Here is a 10897-nt window from a genome sequence, read left to right on the forward strand (position 1 = left end):
CCAGCATCACAAAGCCCTGCCTGAGTGAATGACACGTGACACGTCTTTTGTGCATCTGAGAGTCAGATTGGAGATCATTAGCTCGAGTGTGAACGTGGAGTGTGTTTTGTGATTATTAGATTGAGTTTGGAGTTAGTTAGATGTAGTGTGTGTTTTGTGATGTTTCCTTGATTTGTGATACTGTTTTGGGTATATGGATATAAATTGTCCTTATCAGCATTACAAAGGGTATTGCTGCATACAGCAAAAAAAAAATAAAAAATCTTTGTATACATACATAGATGTGTGTGTGTGTGTGTGTGTGTGTGTGTGTGTGTGTGTGTGTGTGTGTGTGTGTGTGTGTGTGTGTGTGTGTGTGTGTGTGCGTGTGTGTAAAAATGGCCAAAAATAAATATGTATTCTATATATTTAAACCCAGGAAAACATTAACATCAGGGTTTAAAAAATAAATAAATAAATGTTAATTGAAATAAAATATAAAGTCTAAAGTCTTATTGTATTTTCCAAGGCAAAATTTCTCATTTTTGTTTAGTGTAACTTGACATACTAAATTAACTAAAACTGAAACAGAAAGAAAGATAAATAAAAACTATATAGAAATATTTAAAAACATTGAAAAAGAAAAAAAAAGTCAAAAACAACAAAATTACTTATACTTTAAAATCAACATGAAAGTAGAAAATTTAAAAGCAAAATCTCATTTTAGATATTTAATAAATAGTGTCTCATTGATGCTAAAATAACACTGAATATGTCACATTTGAGGAAAAACATCTATAATGTGTAAACGTTTAACACATAAATGTATCATTTCAGTGGGAGGAAAATACAGCTGTCAGTGTGTCTTGTGTTTCCCTCCCTCTTGTGACCATATTTGGATTTCCTGTTCCTGTCCTTGTTTAGTTCTAATCATTAGGTTATTAGTCCCCAGGTGTGTGTCTTTAGAATATATTCTTTAGCCCATAGCTGTACATTGATATTCAAATCAAGTAAATTTGTGTGACTGGCAGTACATTAAAATGCTCTATCATAGGCGTTTCTTTACAAAAACAACTGTGGTATCAAACTACAACAAGCTGTCCGATTGCTCATTTTGGAGAATGGAGTGGTTGACTGACCTCTCCTCCAGCACCTGCAGAATAACGTGTCTTATCTCCCCCCCGCAGGCATCTGAACACACACCTCCAAACACAAGAGTCCCAGTCTGAGCAGGAGGAACCATTCAGGTTACAGAGGGATGAGCGACAAGCGTGAAATGAGCTTTTTGCCTCTTACTTCCTCTCTGTCTGCCCAGAACACTAGAGACTCTGATAGATTCACTTCAGTTTCAGTGTGAAGAGCAGATGTTTGGTGATGGTCTGTTGATGTTTGTCTGAAATGCTGAATATTCATGCAGGCACTTCTTAAGGTCGAACTTATGCATTGTTGCATTGAGAAATGTGTTAGACAGCCACTCACATCAATGCAAGTACATTTTGCATTCTCAGTACTGCCACAAGAGTCATTCAAATAAAGGTCACAAATAGTAATTATGCAAATAAAATCACTTAATTAAGTTTGAGTGATGCAAAGTAAATGTATGCAACTTCTGCAAAATAGTCAGAAATTTTCAAAACAATTTTGGCCTTACATATTCAACGCTTTTTTTTAAATAAAGTCATAAAAATAAAGATTGTAAATTGTAATTTTGCAAATAAAAGTAAATGATACAATGTAAATATATCCAACTAATGCAAAAAAATCCTACATTTTCAAAACAAAACTGGCATCACATTCACTTTTAAAAAAATAATAAAGACTGCAAATTGTACATTATGCAGATTAAAGAACTTAATTGAGCATATGATACTAAGTACATGTATTCAACTATTGCATAATACTAAACATTTTTTAAATAATTTTAATGATACAAAAAAAAAAAACATTAAACTTCTGATAAATACATTTTTGGCCTAATATTATTCAAAAGCTCCCTTTCTGACAGAAACCATTAAAATATTCAGAAAGCTGTATCGTTATGACAACCATGAGACATCAGCAAATGATTTTTATCAAGACCTATTCAATCCTGTGACCCTGTGTAAGATAAAGCAGGTATAGAGGATGGATGGAACCTGATGAACAACTTTAAAACTTTGGGTTTGATTCCCAGTGAATGCCATTAAAATATTCAGAAACCATTCAATGCAAGTTGCTTTGAATTAAATGTCAAATATTAATGCATAGAGGTCATTTAGATACAGAACTCTTAAATGGTACATTGTTAGTCTCTTTCACAAGAGTCAACACATCGTGATCTCTCAGCACATATTGGAAGAGATTGTAAAATGCCTTAAGGCTCAGAGAGAATGGAAATGGTAACTAAAAACTGAAACTGGCCTTTTACAGTGGACTGATATTACAAAGGGACGTCATTAATAACACTACAGAACTGTTAAAGTGATCAGTTTGGCCCCTTTAATGCAGTTTTTAAATCTCAGATTGGTGTTCATGTTTTTTATTTTTAATTCTAAAATCACATATATTCTACAGCACGGATGAAGATCTGTGGTTTGATTGGTGCTGTGGCCTGGTGGTGATCAGATGAGCCTCATTTGCATTGCTAAACAGCATACAGGTGAATGTCAGTAACGATCCTTGATTACCGCAGCCATGCTGACCTTTCACCACCAACAAAATATGTGCTGCACGATCAGAGTGCATCGTGTGAGACTGACTGTGCTGATGTCCCTGAAGGTCAAACACTTAACCTCGCCGTCGCTGAAGTGTGGAACTGTGCAAATGAAATCGAAGAGTTTGAGGAGTTAGAACATTCACAAGCTCAGATGAGAGCACTCATCACTGAGTAGTGTTCAAGGTTAAAATATGTTCCTTAAAATCTGAAAATATATATTTTTATATTAAAATATATAAGTAAATTTTCAAAAATAAATATTTATGTATGTATATTAAAACACAGTACAGAGTTTTACATTTACAAAAAAAAAAAAAAAAAAAAAAAAAATTAATTAATGCATAATTTGTGAAATGATGATCTGCTCGTCTTATTAATAGTCATGTTTTCAGATCTCTGGTCTCAGACAAGGAGATGAACCTTCAATGTCCTTCACCGATCATCATTTCAAGTGTGGTCTGACGTGACCGAAAGATCATATCTGAGCGGGTGAGTCGTTTCTTTACTTTCTGTCAATTTCACGTAAATACACAGAAAGAGGAGTCTTTACCTCTTCATCACTTCGTAAAAATCACAACTCGGTGGCCTTTCCTGAATGAATCTGTGTTTAATGAATTAGTTGAACGAATGATTCAATGATAAACTCATTTGTTGCATTCCTGAGTGAATCAGTGTTTTTAAATGAATCGTTTGAGTGAGTGATTCTATGACTCATTCATAAATACAGTCACTTAGTTCCTGATGGAGTCTGTGTATATTAATGAATTGGTTGAGTGAACAATTCAGTGATTCACTTAAAGATAGCTGCTGAATTCAGAACTGCATGCTAGTTTACTACTCTTACTATTTTTAGCATCTATTTCTATGCCAAAAATAGTAATATAGTATGCTAATATGCGGTTTCTATTATGCATGCAACTTGTTTATTTATCAGCTAAATTAGAGTTTTTAAACGAATCGGTTGAATGAATGAACAGATCAGTGACTCTTAAAGACTGTCATGTTGCGCCACCTATTGGTGTATCAATGTAACTTGCTTAATTCAGTGACTCACTCATAAAGACATCAACTTTTGTCACACATGTTTTTGACTGAATCTGTTGAATGAATGAACGAATCAATGACTCAAAGGCTGTCATGTTGTGCCATCTACTGGTGTATTGATGTAACTTGCTTAATTCAATGACTTGCTAATTAAGAGATCGACTTGTTTCGTTCTTGAATGAATCAGTGTTTTAAAACTAATTGGAGTGAGTGATTCTTTGACTCATTCATATACACATTCACTCACTTCCTGAAAGAATCTGTTTGTATGAATAAACTGGTTGAGTGAACGATTCAGTGATTTGCTTAAACACAGCAGCTTTTTTCATTCATGAATTAATGATCTTATTTAAATGAATCGTTTGAATGAATGAGCAAACAATTCAATGACTCACTCATAAAAAACAGCCACTTGTTTCGTACCCGTTTTTGACTGAATCAGTTGAATGAATCAATGACTCAAAGGCTGACATGTCTCGCCACCTACTGGTGTAACAATGTAACTCAAGAGAATTCATTCCATTTTTAGATGACATCAGACACTGTGAAAAACAAACATACATAGTTTTATCCAATTTCTTCTTGATTATAGCACATCATAGCCCACAGTCTCCTGAATAAAGCATGGTGCATATTAAAGAATGAAAAGAAAACCAATAGCTGAGCTGTTTTTGAATAGACCGGACATGTAAGTGGTTTTTGTAGAGTTATACATGAGGGGAGCCTTATGAGACCAGCGTTCATTCCCTTTGTTCACAGTCCATCAGTCTGATCATTCTCTCTCTTACATGCACACAATCTCATTTCTTAATTTCTCTGTGCTGTCCATCAGCGCATGCCAGGCTTTGATTAATATCTAATGATATTTCCTGAATTTTCTACAGGAAATTTCCTCACCTTTAATGACGGAAATGAAATCTAATTTCTGAAGATGAAACACTTTTATATTCATACGGTCTCAGTTAACCAATGCGATCTAATTTGACTAGGTTTCTATGTCACTGAGCAAGTATGAAATCCATGTGTCAGCTGAAATGCAAAAGGAATCGAAAGTATACATCAAAACAGCAGGAAAACGACAAATCAAGGCCAGTATTCCAGTGAGTAGCTCTTCGTCTCTCTCTCTCAGACAGCAGGCGTCAATCAGTGTTTCTTCCCTCATCACTGCGTCTCGTTATAGCTTGCAGATTTCCCATGGAAAACTAATTAATGCACTAATATGGCACTAATAAGCCCTTGCTGCGTCTCCTGTTTACATGTGCTTAGCGCAGACAAACGCCTTTTTAATCAAATTGAACTGCTCCATTAGATTAGAGAACAACCGGTGGTCCCCATGATGATCTTACAGGTGATAGCTAACTAGTCAGTGCCTATAGTAGAAGTTTAGTGGGTAATACTAGTCTAGTTGACTAGTTTAAACCTCTGGGTAGTTCTGATAGATTGAGTAGGACAGAAAAAACACAAATAGGAGATTTACATCATTAACACAAGCATTTTCAGCATTATCATAATCAGTACTTACCTAAAATATATGATCTGCATGTCATCTGCCCCCTAGTGGGTGGATCACATGTTATTTTTGGGGTTTTGTTTTTTTTTGTGTGTGTGTGTCTGTGTTTTTTTTTTTGAATATCCATTGATAGCAGGATTTTTTTTATTGTTATTGATATTTTTTAAAATGAATATTTTTGATGTTTCAAAGCTTATTTCTACTTAATATTTGACACAAATTGTGGAAAATATCTTAACAAATACAATACAGCAGATATATTTACTGTAGTAACATTTAACGGTGTAATATACAATAAACATAATTTAATCATCAAATCAGTTAATTATTAGTAAATGAATAATGAATTAAAACATTATTTTAGTAAATATATATTAGTTATATATATATATATATATAGAGAGAGAGTGAGAATTTATGTATTTTAGGAGCTTTTAAAATAATTTTACAAATGTAATAAATGTAACTGTCTAAAATGCTAAAACAAAAATGTAAAATATAAAACTAAACTGTACAAAAAATTCTAAGTTGTAAATAAAGATTATTGGAGTATGTTTTACAAGTACTATTTAAGTCAAAATTTCACTTAATTCAATGTGTTGCTGTTTTTTTTAAATTGTCAGTGAAATAAATTTCCAATTTCTGAGTGAAAGTTGTTTCTACGCCAATTTATTTTCAGCATATGTATAAAAAACATATAAACTAAAACTAGAATTTACTGAACAACAAAAATTAAACTGAAAATAGCAAACATCTTGCAAAAAAAACAAAAACAAAAAAAAAACTAAATTAGGAATATGAAACTACAAACCCGATTCCAAAAAAGTTGGGACACTGTACAAATTGTGAGTAAAAAAGGAATGGAATAATTTACAAACCTCATAAACTTATATTTTATTCACAATAGAATATAGATAACATATCAAATGTTGAAAGTGAGACATTTTGAAATGTCATGCTAAATATTGGCTCATTTTGGATTTCATGAAAGCTACACATTCCAAAAAAGTTGGGACAGGTAGCAATAAGAGGCCGGAAAAGTTCAATGTACATATAAGGAACAGCTGGAGGAGCAATTTGCAACTTATTAGGTCAATTGGCAAAATGATTGGGTATAAAAAAGAGCCTCTCAGAGTGTCAGTGTCTCTCAGGAGTCAAGATGGGCAGAGGATCACCAATTCCCCCAATGCTGCGGCGAAAAATAGTGGAGCAATATCAGAAAGAAGTTTCTCTGAGAAAAATTGCAAAGAGTTTGAAGTTATCATCATCTACAGTGCATAATATCATCCAGAGAATCTGGAACAATCTCTGTGCGTAAGGGTCAAGGCCGGAAACCCATACTGGATGCCCGTGATCTTCGGGCCCTTAGACGGCACTGCATCACATACAGGAATGCTACTGTAATGGAAATCACAACATGGGCTCAGGAATACTTCCAGAAAACACTGACGGTGAACACAATCCACCGTGCCATTCGCCGCTGCCCGCTAAAACTCTATAGGCCAAAAAAGAAGCCATATCTAAACATGATCCAGAAGCGCAGGTGTTTTCTCTGGGCCAAGGCTCATTTAAAATGGACTGTGACAAAGTGGAAAACTGTTCTGTGGTCAGACGAATCAAAATTTGAAGTTCTTTTTGGAAAACTGGGAAGCCATGTCATTCGGACTAAAGAGGACAAGGACAACCCAAGTTGTTATCAGCGCTCAGTTCAGAAGCCTGCATCTCTGATGGTATGGGGTTGCATGAGTGCGTGTGGCATGGGCAGCTTATACATCTGGAAAGGCACCATCAATGCTGAAACAAGGACAACAGTTCTGGAAGAACATCATGCTCCCATCCAGACGTCGTCTCTTTCAGGGAAGACCTTGCATTTTCCAACATTACAATGCCAGACCACATACTGCATCAATTACAACATCATGGGCTGCGTAGAAGAAGGATCCGGGTACTGAAATGGCCAGCCTGCAGTCCAGATCTTTCACCATAGAAAACATTTTGGTGCATCATAAAGAGGAAGATGCGACAAAGAAGACCTAAGACAGTTGAGCAACTAGAAGCCTGTATTAGACAAGAATGGGACAACACATTCCTATTCCTAAACTTGAGCAAACTTGTCTCCTCAGTCCCCAGACGTTGGCAGACTGTTATAAAGAAGAGGGGATGCCACACAGTGGTAAACATGGCCTTGTCCCAACTTTTTTGAAATGTGTTGATGCCATAAAATTTAAAATCAACTTATTTTCCCTTTAAAATTATACATTTTCTCAGTTTAAAAATTTGATATGTCATCTATGTTGTATTCTGAATAAAATATTGAAATTTGAAACTTCCACATCATTGCATTCTGTTTTTATTCACAATTTAAACAGTGTCCCAACTTTTTTGGAATCGGGTTTGTAAATTTGGAATAGGAAAATAAAATCTAAAATCTCTCTGAATAATGAAGTGAATGTTTTGTTCTCGAGCTCGTTTAGCCGTGTCTCACTAGCATGTGGCATGTGTCCAGGCGTGTTGGAGGATGCTGAGGGTGCGTGACCGCTGCCAAACAGATTTCATCATCCCGTACCCTGCTGGTAAACTCTCTCGCTGTCTCCATGCAAGAGAAACTCTGAATTCCTTCAGCTAATCTCACGTCTGGATGCAGCTGTGTTTCTGCGCCGCCGGAGAACAAACTCTCGAGTCCCTGCAGGACCAGACACTTGCTATTCTTACGTTTCTAAGTGGAGGGAAATGTCATTTTAAATTAAATAAAGGTTCGTAAACTGTTTTTCTTTTTTTTTTCTTTTTTTTTTTCACTGCAGTGTCAAAGAGCTTTTCAGTGAACAGTTTCTTAAGGAACCTTTTTTTTTTTTTTTTTTAAATCTTTAAAGATCTTTTTAATAATTTAAAATAACCTTTTCTTTTTTTTCTTAGTGTAAAGCATGCTTTAATCATCTAAATAAACTTTTTCCACTATAAACAACCTTATGTTCAATGGGAAGTTTCCATGGATTTTGAAGGTTCTTCATGGAGCATCAATTACAATTCAGAACCTTTATTATTAAAAGTTTATCCACTGTAAAGAACCTTTTGTGGAATGGAAAGCTTCCATGAATGATAAAGGTTAACCATTGAAGCCACTCTTTATTTTTAGGAGCGTATCAATAAGAATAAATGCTTGGTTGAGTAAAACGATGCTTAGTTGGTTTATTAGTGGTATTTGCTAAGGCAAATGGTCATATTTTGTGCTACAGACATGAATTATTCTTCAAATCGTGCCAACATGCATAATGAATCATTCCTAATGGTTGAGTAAAACGATGCTTAGATTTTAAAGGGAATATGTGTTTCAGTAGTGATGATGACACATTTTTATGTATTTTGTGTTTTATTAGTGATGTATATATGTCAAGCTTTCTTCAGCCTGTGTGTCACTCATTCCCTTTAAATTTTACATATGCTGGCCACAACAGAAAACAAGTTAGGAGGGTCTGAGAAGCAGCAGATATTCATTTTTTCCTCTTCTAGACTAAAACAACAGGCTTCCAGGAAGGTGAATTATTCTTTCTTGTCGAGGGAGGCTTTTTTTCTGTTTTTTATTAAGGTAAGTTTTTTCTTTGTGGTTTAGTTTTTTTTTGTTGTGGAGGGGGGCTTTCTGTTATAGGCCTACTCATGCATTTCTAAGACTCAGGTTTTATTTTAGAAACTGCATAGACAATCAAAACCGGTCTGGTTAAAAAACCCTTTCTATGTCTCACCTCGCTCTCTCTGATGGCCAGATCTGAAAGCAACTCTCGTTCAAATGGGGCTGTTTTCTCATTTGGCGTCTAAATGTCATAGCAGGTTTAGATTGCACTGATGACCATCATTTTTTGTGATAAAATGCACGTTTGGCCTCTCTTATCTCTGGTTCAGCTCAAACCGTGTGTCAATATTGGCACCGATAACACATTTGTATATAATATAACAGCTCGCAAAAGAGTGTGAAATGCGTATATCTGGCAAGCAGTTTATCAGATGTGTGATAGCGCATAATAATGGACCTCTGCTTTGTTGCGAAGCCTGATTGATTTCCCAGGGATTGCTCGCTTAACTGTTTTGTGAGCTTCATGCCAAATCCGTTTAGTTCTGTTTGGCTTCCTGTTTATGAGCGACTCGCATTCATAACGGCCGGTGTTTTAATCTGATATTGGGTTTTTAAAGATCGCTGCTTTTTTTTTCTTTTCTCTGCTAAAGTGAATTAGTTTGGTGGTGCTGAGTCTAAGGCTGCTTAATGCAGTTACGACAACCAGATGCGGGAAATTAGCCTGTGTTTGTGAGGATGCCTAAGTGTCATGGTTTGCTTTGAGATCATTTATTTGTATATAAAATCAATTACTGAAGAAAGAAGGGGGGAATAAAAAACATGAAAACAAACATTCTGTACTAGCGTTTCGTTAAACTGACATTAACCTTTTAAAAACAAATGGATATTTAATCTGTTATTTAAGATATAAGAGGTGATTGAGAGAAGAAAAGTTCTGTATTAAATGTCAAGTGTGAACAATGCTGTAAAATGACTTTCTTCTTTCAGACGAATACAATCAGAGTTATATTTAAAAATGTTCTGGCTCTTCCAACTTTTATAATGGCAGTGAATGGGTGTTATTTTTCAGTAGTCCAAAAGACATCCAATAAAGGGCATCCATCCATCATAAAAAGTGCCTCACACGGCTCCGGGGTGAATAAATGCCTCCTGTAGCGAATCAGTGTTTTTTTTTTTTTAAGAAACATATCCATATTTAAAACTTTATAAACAGTATCCTCTAGCTTGCGTTAACTGTCGTATGAGCGTTCATTCAGGCGGAAAACGTAGGGTAATCTTCCGACGAACGCGGGAGCGCAGCGGAGGGAGCAAAACAAAACACTGGTCACGGATTAGAAGTATAAAACAAAGATTTATAAAGAAAAATGGGAGGATTTCGATATAAGCCAAGAGGAGACTGATTTTTCTTTGCTAAAGTAAGGAACTTTGCTTTCTTTGCTCCTGTAAACAAGCATTGGTTCTCACGAGACTAGCATATTCTCACCGGAGTTTATGCTGCGCACATGCCATCTGCTGGAATGAACGTGTTTAATAAAAAATAAAAAAAACAGTTTAATAAAACTCTGATTGGATTTTTCTGAAAGAATAAAGAGGAATAAAAAAAAAGTTCTTTAAATAAATTCTAATTATAATTCATATAGACATTAAAATATTATTAAAAATATTAAATTATTAAATGTTTTTTTCATTCATTGTGACAATTTTTCTAAGAATCACATAATTTAGCAATCTGGATTCAATTTAATCTGTCAGTTCATTTTAGCATGTCTATAAACAGTTGACATGTAAATCGTCTCATTAGTGACAAGCCACACCATGTTTTTATGAACTAATCAATTCAATTTGCCATTTCTGCACTAATGTTTTTAAAGAAATAGTTCACCCCAAAATGAAAATGGTGAAATGTCTTCAGAAATGTAGCGTTGCTCGCAATGGATGTGAATGGGTGCCGTCAGAATGAGAGTCAAAACAGCTGATAAAAACATCACAATAATCCACAAGTAATGCACAGCACTCCAGTCCATCAGTGAACATCTGGAGAAGACAAAATCTTTGTGTTTGTGAGAAACAAACCGCTTTCAAACAGTGAGATGACAACAACGAT

General features: G+C 35.0%; 1 long non-coding RNA gene across 1 annotated transcript; it reads left to right on the forward strand.

The window, feature by feature from the left end:
• Positions 1-2661: 2661 nt before the first annotated feature.
• LOC122135522 lies at positions 2662-7995 on the forward strand. The gene is made up of 3 exons (XR_006153562.1): positions 2662-2857; positions 3067-3163; positions 7735-7995. It is a non-coding gene; the product is annotated as an uncharacterized LOC122135522 (long non-coding RNA).
• Positions 7996-10897: the final 2902 nt, after the last annotated feature.

Source organism: Cyprinus carpio, chromosome A25, assembly GCF_018340385.1.
Source record: "Cyprinus carpio isolate SPL01 chromosome A25, ASM1834038v1, whole genome shotgun sequence".
NCBI lineage: Eukaryota > Metazoa > Chordata > Actinopteri > Cypriniformes > Cyprinidae > Cyprinus > Cyprinus carpio.